Genomic DNA, 11065 nt, shown 5'->3' on the forward strand with positions numbered 1-11065 from the left:
CTACACTTAATTTAGAAACAGTACAAGTGTTCCCGTAAGATTCTCAAGCCTATGTCGGAAAGAGCTGCCTTGCGCTGAGTTCACGTAAATCCCACTGCACATTCCTATTCTTTGCGTGCAGTCAGCTGCTACTGGTGTTGCTAGTTGTGACTGCTGATAACAGATGCCGTAGCAATCAATTCATGGAGTGAGTTGTATGTTTTGCGATAGTCTGTCTCTGACAAGCAAGCACAGGTGACATAGGTGCGAACACAGGAAGCTTGCAGACCCTCGCTGCCTGCAGACACCGAGCAGCCACACTAGGAGGGCGGCCTAAGCCGTAGGCGAAATGTGCTCATTCGCTTTGGCGCGGCGTCGAACTATAAATAATGCTGTCACTAGCGTGAGCGTCGTGGAAAGTCGGAAAAGTCGGCTGCGAGGGTGAGTGCCAAGTTTGGGGAGCGTTTCGTAGTATGCGCAGTGCAATGGAGACGCGGAAACTTGTTGTGCCCCAGTGTTTTGCAGTTGGACGACAAGATTGGTACACAGTAGTAAAGAGCGAGGCACTGAGTTGGCTTGAATAATGGAGTGCACAATGGGGCTCGAGATGTGTTTGTTACCTCAGGTGCTGTATGATTGTCGTCAAGGAGTGAAAACGGAGCAATTTGTGACGGCTCTTTCAATTTAAGACGTTAAAAACAGACGGAATTTGCATTTGTAATACCAGAGCATCGAAACTACTTGGTACTTTTGTGTATATGAACGGGTCCGCGCCTTTGTACTCTGCTCTCTTCACCGCTACAAACCAACCAACCATCGTGTCCGTGCGCATCTGAGTCGCAAAGAATGGGGAATAGAGCAGTTTGCTCGTGCCTGGGGCGTAGCTCAGTTGGTAGAGCGTTCGCTTGGCATGTGAAAGGTCCAGGGTTCAAGCCGCGGCGCCTCCATATTTTGTGGTCAGTGCATGGTAAGTGTTGATCGCGGCGAACCTAAAGGCACGCAAGATGTTGCAAAGCCAGCGTCACAGACTGATATTATGTATACTGACGTAAGGAGAGCAAGATGTAAGTGTGGTGACCGGCTGTTATCGAGGTGTCATCGAGTGCAGATCTGTCTTAGGTATCGCGGCTTAACCCCATTGAAGTCTAGAGGGTGGACAACACGTTGGTCTTACTCAGAGCGGTGTCCGAATTCTATTTTCGACGTTATACGTGCCACTTTCATTGTGGCCAACTACGATTCGATACATAATGCACGAAACCTGAAAGACACCCTAACGGATACATAGAGAGTAGTGTTTGCTGAATAATGGGAGTGCAAGGGTCTGTGTCGTCTATATGGCTGTATGTAGTTGGTAGAGCATTCGCTTGGCTTGTGAAAGGTCCAGGGTTCAAGCCGCGGAGCCTCCATATTTTGTGGTCAGTGCATGGTAAGTGTTGATCGCGGCGAACCTAAAGGCACGCAAGATGTTGCAAAGCCAGCGTCACAGACTGATATGATGTATACTGACGTAAGGAGAGCAAGATGTAAGTGTGGTGACCGGCTGTTATCGAGGTGTCATCGAGTGCAGATCTGTCTTAGGTATCGCGGCTTAACCTCATTGAAGTCTAGAGGGTGGACAGCACGTTGGTCTTACTCAGAGCGGTGTCCGAATTCTATTTTCGACGTTATACGTGCCACTTTCATTGTGGCCAACTACGATTCGATACATAATGCACGAAACCTGAAAGACACCCTAACGGATCCATAGAGAGTAGTGTTTGTCTGCTGAGTAATGGGAGTGCAAGGGTCTGTGTCGTCTATATGGCTGTATGTACCACCATTAGTCTTCGGGGGGGGGGGGGGGGGGGGGGGCGTAGCTCAGATGGTAGAGCGCTCGCTTAGTATGCGAGAGGAACTGGGATCAATACCCAGTGCCTCCAGAATTTTTAACACACCTACATGCGCACCTTGCCATGCAAGTGGAATAATTCACAACCAGCAGATGTGTCTAGGAAGATACAAGCGAATGATTAGCATCCACAATTGACAAGCGTGCTGTTATTAGTGCGCAGGAAGCACCCTCCTCCCACGCCTACACTTAATTTAGAAACAGTACAAGTGTTCCCGTAAGATTCTCAAGCCTATGTCGGAAAGATCTGCCTTGCGCTGAGTTCACGTAAATCCCACTGCACATTCCTATTCTTTGCATGCAGTCAGCTGCTACTGGTGTTGCTAGTTGCGACTGCTGATAACAGATGCCGTAGCAATCAATTCATGGAGTGAGTTGTATGTTTTGCGATAGTCTGTCTCTGACAAGCAAGCACAGGTGACATAGGTGCGAACACAGGAAGCTTGCAGACTCTCGCTGCCTGCAGACACCGAGCAGCCACACTAGGAGGGCGGCCTAAGCCGTAGGCGAAATGTGCTCATTCGCTTTGGCGCGACGTCGAACTATAAATAATGCTGTCACTAGCGTGAGCGTCGTGGAAAGTCTTAAATGTCGGCTGCGAGGGTGAGTGCCAAGTTTGGGGAGCGTTTCGTAGTATGCGCAGTGCAATGGAGACGCGGAAACTTGTTGTGGCCCAGTGTTTTGCAGTTGGACGACAAGATTGGTACACAGTAGTAAAGAGCGAGGCACTGAGTTGGCATGAATAATGGAGTGCACAATGGGGCTCGAGATGTGTTTGTTACCTCAGGTGCTGTATGATTGTCGTCAAGGAGTGAATACGGAGCAATTTGTGACGGCTCTTTCAATTTAAGACGTTAAAAACAGACGGAATTTGCATTTGTAATACCAGAGCATCGAAACTACTTGGAACTTTTGTGTATATGAACGGGTCCGCGCCTTTGTACTCTGCTCCCTTCACCGCTACAAACCAACCAACCATCGTGTCCTTGCGCATCTGAGTCGCAAAGAATGGGGAATAGCGCAGTTTGCTCGTGCCTGGGGCGTAGCTCAGTTTGTAGAGCGTTCGCTTGGAATGTGAAAGGTCCAGGGTTCAAGCCGCGGCGCCTCCATATTTTGTGGTCAGTGCATGGTAAGTGTTGATCGCGGCGAACCTAAAGGCACGCAAGATGTTGCAAAGCCAGCGTCACAGACTGATATGACGTATACTGACGTAAGGAGAGCAAGATGTAAGTGTGGGGACCGGCTGTTATCGAGGTGTCATCGAGTGCAGTTCTGTCTTAGGTATCGCGGCTTAACCTCATTGAAGTCTAGAGGGTGGACAACACGTTGGTCTTACTCAGAGCGGTGTCCGAATTCTATTTTCGACGTTATACGTGCCACTTTCATTGTGGCCAACTACGATTCGATACAGAATGCACGAAACCTGAAAGACACCCTAACGGATACATAGAGAGTAGTGTTTGTCTGCTGAATAATGGGAGTGCAAGGGTCTGTGTCGTCTATATGGCTGTATGTAGCACCATTAGTCTTCGGGGGGCCGGGCGTAGCTCATATGGTAGAGCGCTCGCTTAGTATGCGAGAGGTACTGGGATCAATACCCAGTGCCTCCAGAATTTTTAACACACCTACATGCGCACCTTGCCATGCAAGTGGAATAATTCACAACCAGCAGATGTGTCTAGGAAGATACAAGCGAATGATTAGCATCCACAATTGACAAGCGTGCTGTTAATAGTGCGCAGGAAGCACCCTCCTCCCACGCCTACACTTAATTTAGAAACAGTACAAGTGTTCCCGTAAGATTCTCAAGCCTATGTCGGAAAGATCTGCCTTGCGCTGAGTTCACGTAAATCCCACTGCACATTCCTATTCTTTGCGTGCAGTCAGCTGCTACTGGTGTTGTTAGTTGTGACTGCTGATAACAGATGCCGTAGCAATCAATTCATGGAGTGAGTTGTATGTTTTGCGATAGTCTGTCTCTGACAAGCAAGCACAGGTGACATAGGTGCGAACACAGGAAGCTTGCAGACCCTCGCTGCCTGCAGACACCGAGCAGCCACACTAGGAGGGCGGCCTAAGCCGTAGGCGAAATGTGCTCATTCGCTTTGGCGCGACGTCGAACTATAAATAATGCTGTCACTAGCGTGAGCGTTGCGTGAGCGTCGTGGAAAAGTCGGAAAAGTCGGCTGCAAGGGTGAGTGCCAAGTTTGGGGAGCGTTTCGTAGTATGCGCAGTGCAATGGAGACGCGGAAACATGTTGTGGCCCAGTGTTTTGCAGTTGGACGACAAGATTGGTACACAGTAGTAAAGAACGAGGCACTGAGTTGGCATGAATAATGGAGAGCACAATGGGGCTCGAGATGTGTTTGTTACCTCAGGTGCTGTATGATTGTCGTCAAGGAGTGAAAACGGAGCAATTTGTGACGGCTCTTTCAATTTAAGACGTTGAAAACAGACGGAATTTGCATTTGTAATACCAGAGCATCGAAACTACTTGGAACTTTTGTGTATATGAACGGGTCCGCGCCTTTGTACTCTGCTCCCTTCACCGCTACAAACCAACCAACCATCGTGTCGGTGCGCATCTGAGTCGCAAAGAATGGGGAATAGCGTAGTTTGCACGTGCCTGGGGCGTAGCTCAGTTGGTAGAGCGTTCGCTTGGCATGTGAAAGGTCCAGGGTTCAAGCTGCGGCGCCTCCATATTTTGTGGTCAGTGCATGGTAAGTGTTGGTCGCGGCGAACCTAAGGGCACGCAAGATGTTGCAAAGCCAGCGTCACAGACTGATATGATGTATACTGACGTAAGGAGAGCAAGATGTAAGTGTGGGGACCGGCTGTTATCGAGGTGTCATCGAGTGCAGATCTGTCTTAGGTATCGCGGCTTAACCTCATTGAAGTCTAGAGGGTGGACAACACGTTGGTCTTACTCAGAGCGGTGTCCGAATTCTATTTTCGACGTTATACGTGCCACTTTCATTGTGGCCAACTACGATTCGATACAGAATGCACGAAACCTGAAAGACACCCTAACGGATACATAGAGAGTAGTGTTTGTCTGCTGAATAATGGGAGTGCAAGGGTCTGTGTCGTCTATATGGCTGTATGTAGCACCATTAGTCTTCGAGGGGGGCGGGCGTAGCTCATATGGTAGAGCGCTCGCTTAGTATGCGAGAGGTACTGGGATCAATACCCAGTGCCTCCAGAATTTTTAACACACCTACATGCGCACCTTGCCATGCTTAGTATGCGAGAGGTACTGGGATCAATACCCAGTGCCTCCAGAATTTTTAACACACCTACATGCGCACCTTGCCATGCAAGTGGAATAATTCACAACCAGCAGATGTGTCTAGGAAGATACAAGCGAATGATTAGCATCCACAATTGACAAGCGTGCTGTTATTAGTGCGCAGGAAGCACCCTCCTCCCACGCCTACACTTAATTTAGAAACAGTACAAGTGTTCCTGTAAGATTCTCAAGCCTATGTCGGAAAGATCTGCCTTGCGCTGAGTTCACGTAAATCCCACTGCACATTCCTATTCTTTGCATGCAGTCAGCTGCTACTGGTGTTGTTAGTTGTGACTGCTGATAACAGATGCCGTAGCAATCAATTCATGGAGTGAGTTGTATGTTTTGCGATAGTCTGTCTCTGACAAGCAAGCACAGGTGACATAGGTGCGAACACAGGAAGCTTGCAGACTCTCGCTGCCTGCAGACACCGAGCAGCCACACTAGGAGGGCGGCCTAAGCCGTAGGCGAAATGTGCTCATTCGCTTTGGCGCGACGTCGAACTATAAATAATGCTGTCACTAGCGTGAGCGTCGTGGAAAGTCGGAAATGTCGGCTGCGAGGGTGAGTGCCAAGTTTGGGGAGCGTTTCGTAGTATGCGCAGTGCAATGGAGACGCGGAAACTTGTTGTGGCCCAGTGTTTTGCAGTTGGACGACAAGATTGGTACACAGTAGTAAAGAGCGAGGCACTGAGTTGGCATGAATAATGGAGTGCACAATGGGGCTCGAGATGTGTTTGTTACCTCAGGTGCTGTATGATTGTCGTCAAGGAGTGAAAACGGAGCAATTTGTGACGGCTCTTACAATTTAAGACGTTAAAAACAGACGGAATTTGCATTTGTAATACCAGAGCATCGAAACTACTTGGTACTTTTGTGTATATGAACGGGTCCGCGCCTTTGTACTCTGCTCCCTTCACCGCTACAAACCAACCAACCATCGTGTCCGTGCGCATCTGAGTCGCAAAGAATGGGGAATAGCGCAGTTTGCTCGTGCATGGGGCGTAGCTCAGTTGGTAGAGCGTTCGCTTGGCATGTGAAAGGTCTAGGGTTGAAGCCGCGGCGCCTCCATTTTTTGTGGTCAGTGCATGGTAAGTGTTGGTCGCGGCGAACCTAAAGGCACGCAAGATGTTGCAAAGCCAGCGTCACAGACTGATATGATGTATACTAACGTAAGGAGAGCAAGATGTAAGTGTGGGGACCGGCTGTTATCGAGGTGTCATCGAGTGCAGATCTGTCTTAGGTATCGCGGCTTAACCTCATTGAAGTCTAGAGGGTGGACAACACGTTGGTCTTACTCAGAGCGGTGTCCGAATTCTATTTTCGACGTTATACGTGCCACTTTCATTGTGGCCAACTACGATTCGATACAGAATGCACGAAACCTGAAAGACACCCTAACGGATACATAGAGAGTAGTGTTTGTCTGCTGAATAATGGGAGTGCAAGGGTCTGTGTCGTCTATATGGCTGTATGTAGCAACATTAGTCTGCGGGCGGGCGTAGCTCAGATGGTTGAGCGCACGCTTAGTATGCAAGAGGTACTGGGATCAATACCCAGTGCCTCCAGAATTTTTAACACACCTACATGCGCACCTTGCCATGCAAGTGGAATAATTCACAACCAGCAGATGTGTCTAGGAAGATACAAGCGAATGATTAGCATCCACAATTGACAAGCGTGCTGTTATTAGTGCGCAGGAAGCACCCTCCTCCCACGCCTACACTTAATTTAGAAACAGTACAAGTGTTCCCGTAAGATTCTCAAGCCTATGTCGGAAAGAGCTGCCTTGCGCTGAGTTCACGTAAATCCCACTGCACATTCCTATTCTTTGCGTGCAGTCAGCTGCTACTGGTGTTGCTAGTTGTGACTGCTGATAACAGATGCCGTAGCAATCAATTCATGGAGTGAGTTGTATGTTTTGCGATAGTCTGTCTCTGACAAGCAAGCACAGGTGACATAGGTGCGAACACAGGAAGCTTGCAGACCCTCGCTGCCTGCAGACACCGAGCAGCCACACTAGGAGGGCGGCCTAAGCCGTAGGCGAAATGTGCTCATTCGCTTTGGCGCGACGTCGAACTATAAATAATGCTGTCACTAGCGTGAGCGTCGTGGAAAGTCGGAAAAGTCGGCTGCGAGGGTGAGTGCGAAGTTTGGGGAGCGTTTCGTAGTATGCGCAGTGCAATGGAGACGCGGAAACTTATTGTGGCCCAGTGTTTTGCAGTTGGACGACAAGATTGGTACACAGTAGTAAAGAGCGAGGCACTGAGTTGGCATGAATAATGGAGTGCACAATGGGGCTCGAGATGTGTTTGTTACCTCAGGTGCTGTATGATTGTCGTCAAGGAGTGAAAACGGAGCAATTTGTGACGGCTCTTTCAAATTAAGACGTTAAAAACAGACGGAATTTGCATTTGTAATACCAGAGCATCGAAACTACTTTGTACTTTTGTGTATATGAACGGGTCCGCGCCTTTGTACTCTGCTCCCTTCACCGCTACAAACCAACCAACCATCGTGTCCGTGCGCATCTGAGTCGCAAAGAATGGGGAATAGCGCAGTTCGCTCGTGCATGGGGCTTAGCCCAGTTGGTAGAGCGTTCGCTTGGCATGTGAAAGGTCCAGTGTTCAAGCCGCAGCGCCTCCATTTTTTGTGGTCAGTGCATGGTAAGTGTTGGTCGCGGCGAACCTAAAGGCACGCAAGATGTTGCAAAGCCAGCGTCACAGACTGATATGATGTATACTGACGTAAGGAGAGCAAGATGTAAGTGTAGGGACCGGCTGTTATCGAGGTGTCATCGAGTGCAGATCTGTCTTAGGTATCGCGGCTTAACCTCATTGAAGTCTAGAGGGTGGACAACACGTTGGTCTTACTCAGAGCGGTGTCCGAATTCTATTTTCGACGTTATACGTGCCACTTTCATTGTGGCCAACTACGATTCGATACAGAATGCACGAAACCTGAAAGACACCCTAACGGATACATAGAGAGTAGTGTTTGTCTGCTGAATAATGGGAGTGCAAGGGTCTGTGTCGTCTATATGGCTGTATGTAGCACCATTAGTCTTCGGGGCGGCGGGCGTAGCTCATATGGTAGAGCGCTCGCTTAGTATGCGAGAGGTACTGGGATCAATACCCAGTGCCTCCAGAATTTTTAACACACCTACATGCGCACCTTGCCATGCAAGTGGAATAATTCACAACCAGCAGATGTGTCTAGGAAGATACAAGCGAATGATTAGCATCCACAATTGACAAGCGTGCTGTTATTAGTGCGCAGGAAGCACCCTCCTCCCACGCCTACACTTAATTTAGAAACAGTACAAGTGTTCCCCTAAGATTCTCAAGCCTATGTCGGAAAGATCTGCCTTGCGCTGAGTTCACGTAAATCCCACTGCACATTCCTATTCTTTGCGTGCAGTCAGCTGCTACTGGTGTTGGTAGCTGTGACTGCTGATAACAGATGCCGTAGCAATCAATTCATGGAGTGAGTTGTATGTTTTGCGATAGTCTGTCTCTGACAAGCAAGCACAGGTGACATAGGTGCGAACACAGGAAGCTTGCAGACCCTCGCTGCCTGCAGACACCGAGCAGCCACACTAGGAGGGCGGCCTAAGCCGTAGGCGAAATGTGCTCATTCGCTTTGGCGCGACGTCGAACTATAAATAATGCTGTCACTAGCGTGAGCGTTGCGTGAGCGTCGTGGAAAAGTCGGAAAAGTCGGCTGCAAGGGTGAGTGCCAAGTTTGGGGAGCGTTTCGTAGTATGCGCAGTGCAATGGAGACGCGGAAACATGTTGTGGCCCAGTGTTTTGCAGTTGGACGACAAGATTGGTACACAGTAGTAAAGAGCGAGGCACTGAGTTGGCATGAATAATGGAGAGCACAATGGGGCTCGAGATGTGTTTGTTACCTCAGGTGCTGTATGATTGTCGTCAAGGAGTGAAAACGGAGCAATTTGTGACGGCTCTTTCAATTTAAGACGTTGAAAACAGACGGAATTTGCATTTGTAATACCAGAGCATCGAAACTACTTGGAACTTTTGTGTATATGAACGGGTCCGCGCCTTTGTACTCTGCTCCCTTCACCGCTACAAACCAACCAACCATCGTGTCCGTGCGCATCTGAGTCGCAAAGAATGGGGAATAGCGTAGTTTGCACGTGCCTGGGGCGTAGCTCAGTTGGTAGAGCGTTCGCTTGGCATGTGAAAGGTCCAGGGTTCAAGCCGCGGCGCCTCCATATTTTGTGGTCAGTGCATGGTAAGTGTTGGTCGCGGCGAACCTAAGGGCACGCAAGATGTTGCAAAGCCAGCGTCACAGACTGATATGATGTATACTGACGTAAGGAGAGCAAGATGTAAGTGTGGGGACCGGCTGTTATCGAGGTGTCATCGAGTGCAGATCTGTCTTAGGTATCGCGGCTTAACCTCATTGAAGTCTAGAGGGTGGACAACACGTTGGTCTTACTCAGAGCGGTGTCCGAATTCTATTTTCGACGTTATACGTGCCACTTTCATTGTGGCCAACTACGATTCGATACAGAATGCACGAAACCTGAAAGACACCCTAACGGATACATAGAGAGTAGTGTTTGTCTGCTGAATAATGGGAGTGCAAGGGTCTGTGTCGTCTATATGGCTGTATGTAGCACCATTAGTCTTCGAGGGGGGCGGGCGTAGCTCATATGGTAGAGCGCTCGCTTAGTATGCGAGAGGTACTGGGATCAATACCCAGTGCCTCCAGAATTTTTAACACACCTACATGCGCACCTTGCCATGCTTAGTATGCGAGAGGTACTGGGATCAATACCCAGTGCCTCCAGAATTTTTAACACACCTACATGCGCACCTTGCCATGCAAGTGGAATAATTCACAACCAGCAGATGTGTCTAGGAAGATACAAGCGAATGATTAGCATCCACAATTGACAAGCGTGCTGTTATTAGTGCGCAGGAAGCACCCTCCTCCCACGCCTACACTTAATTTAGAAACAGTACAAGTGTTCCTGTAAGATTCTCAAGCCTATGTCGGAAAGATCTGCCTTGCGCTGAGTTCACGTAAATCCCACTGCACATTCCTATTCTTTGCATGCAGTCAGCTGCTACTGGTGTTGTTAGTTGTGACTGCTGATAACAGATGCCGTAGCAATCAATTCATGGAGTGAGTTGTATGTTTTGCGATAGTCTGTCTCTGACAAGCAAGCACAGGTGACATAGCTGCGAACACAGGAAGCTTGCAGACCCTCGCTGATTGCGGACACCGAGCAGCCACACTAGGGGGGCGGCCTAAGCCGTAGGCGAAATGTGCTCATTCGCTTTGGCGCGACGTCGAACTATAAATAATGCTGTCACTAGCGTGAGCGTCGTGGAAAGTCGGAAAAGTCGGCTGCGAGGGTGAGTGCCAAGTTTGGGGAGCGTTTCGTAGTATGCGCAGTGCAATGGAGACGCGGAAACTTGTTGTGGCCCAGTGTTTTGCAGTTGGACGACAAGATTGGTACACAGTAGTAAAGAGCGAGGCACTGAGTTGGCATGAATAATGGAGTGCACAATGGGGCTCGAGATGTGTTTGTTACCTCAGGTGCTGTATGATTGTCGTCAAGGAGTGAAAACGGAGCAATTTGTGACGGCTCTTTCAATTTAAGACGTTAAAAACAGACGGAATTTGCATTTGTAATACCAGAGCATCGAAACTACTTGGAACTTTTGTGTGTATGAACGGGTCCGTGCCTTTGTACTCTGCTCCCTTCACCGCTACAAACCAACCAACCATCGTGTCCGTGCGCATCTGAGTCGCAAAGAATGGGGAATAGCGCAGTTTGCTCGTGCGTGGGGCGTAGCTCAGTTGGTAGAGCGTTCGCTTGCATGTGAAAGGTCCAGGGTTCAAGCCGCGGCGCCTCCATATTTTGTGGTC

At 49.1% G+C, this 11065-nt stretch overlaps 1 non-coding gene across 1 annotated transcript; it reads left to right on the forward strand.

Annotated features, from left to right (window-relative positions):
* The first annotated feature begins 1828 nt into the window (after positions 1 to 1828).
* Positions 1829 to 1901, forward strand: Trnat-agu (transfer RNA threonine (anticodon AGU)). Its single transcript has one exon. It is a non-coding gene; the product is annotated as a tRNA-Thr (tRNA).
* The last annotated feature ends 9164 nt before the right edge of the window (positions 1902 to 11065 follow it).

The sequence above is a fragment of the Schistocerca gregaria genome, chromosome 10, assembly GCF_023897955.1.
Source record: "Schistocerca gregaria isolate iqSchGreg1 chromosome 10, iqSchGreg1.2, whole genome shotgun sequence".
In the NCBI taxonomy this organism is placed as follows: domain Eukaryota; kingdom Metazoa; phylum Arthropoda; class Insecta; order Orthoptera; family Acrididae; genus Schistocerca; species Schistocerca gregaria.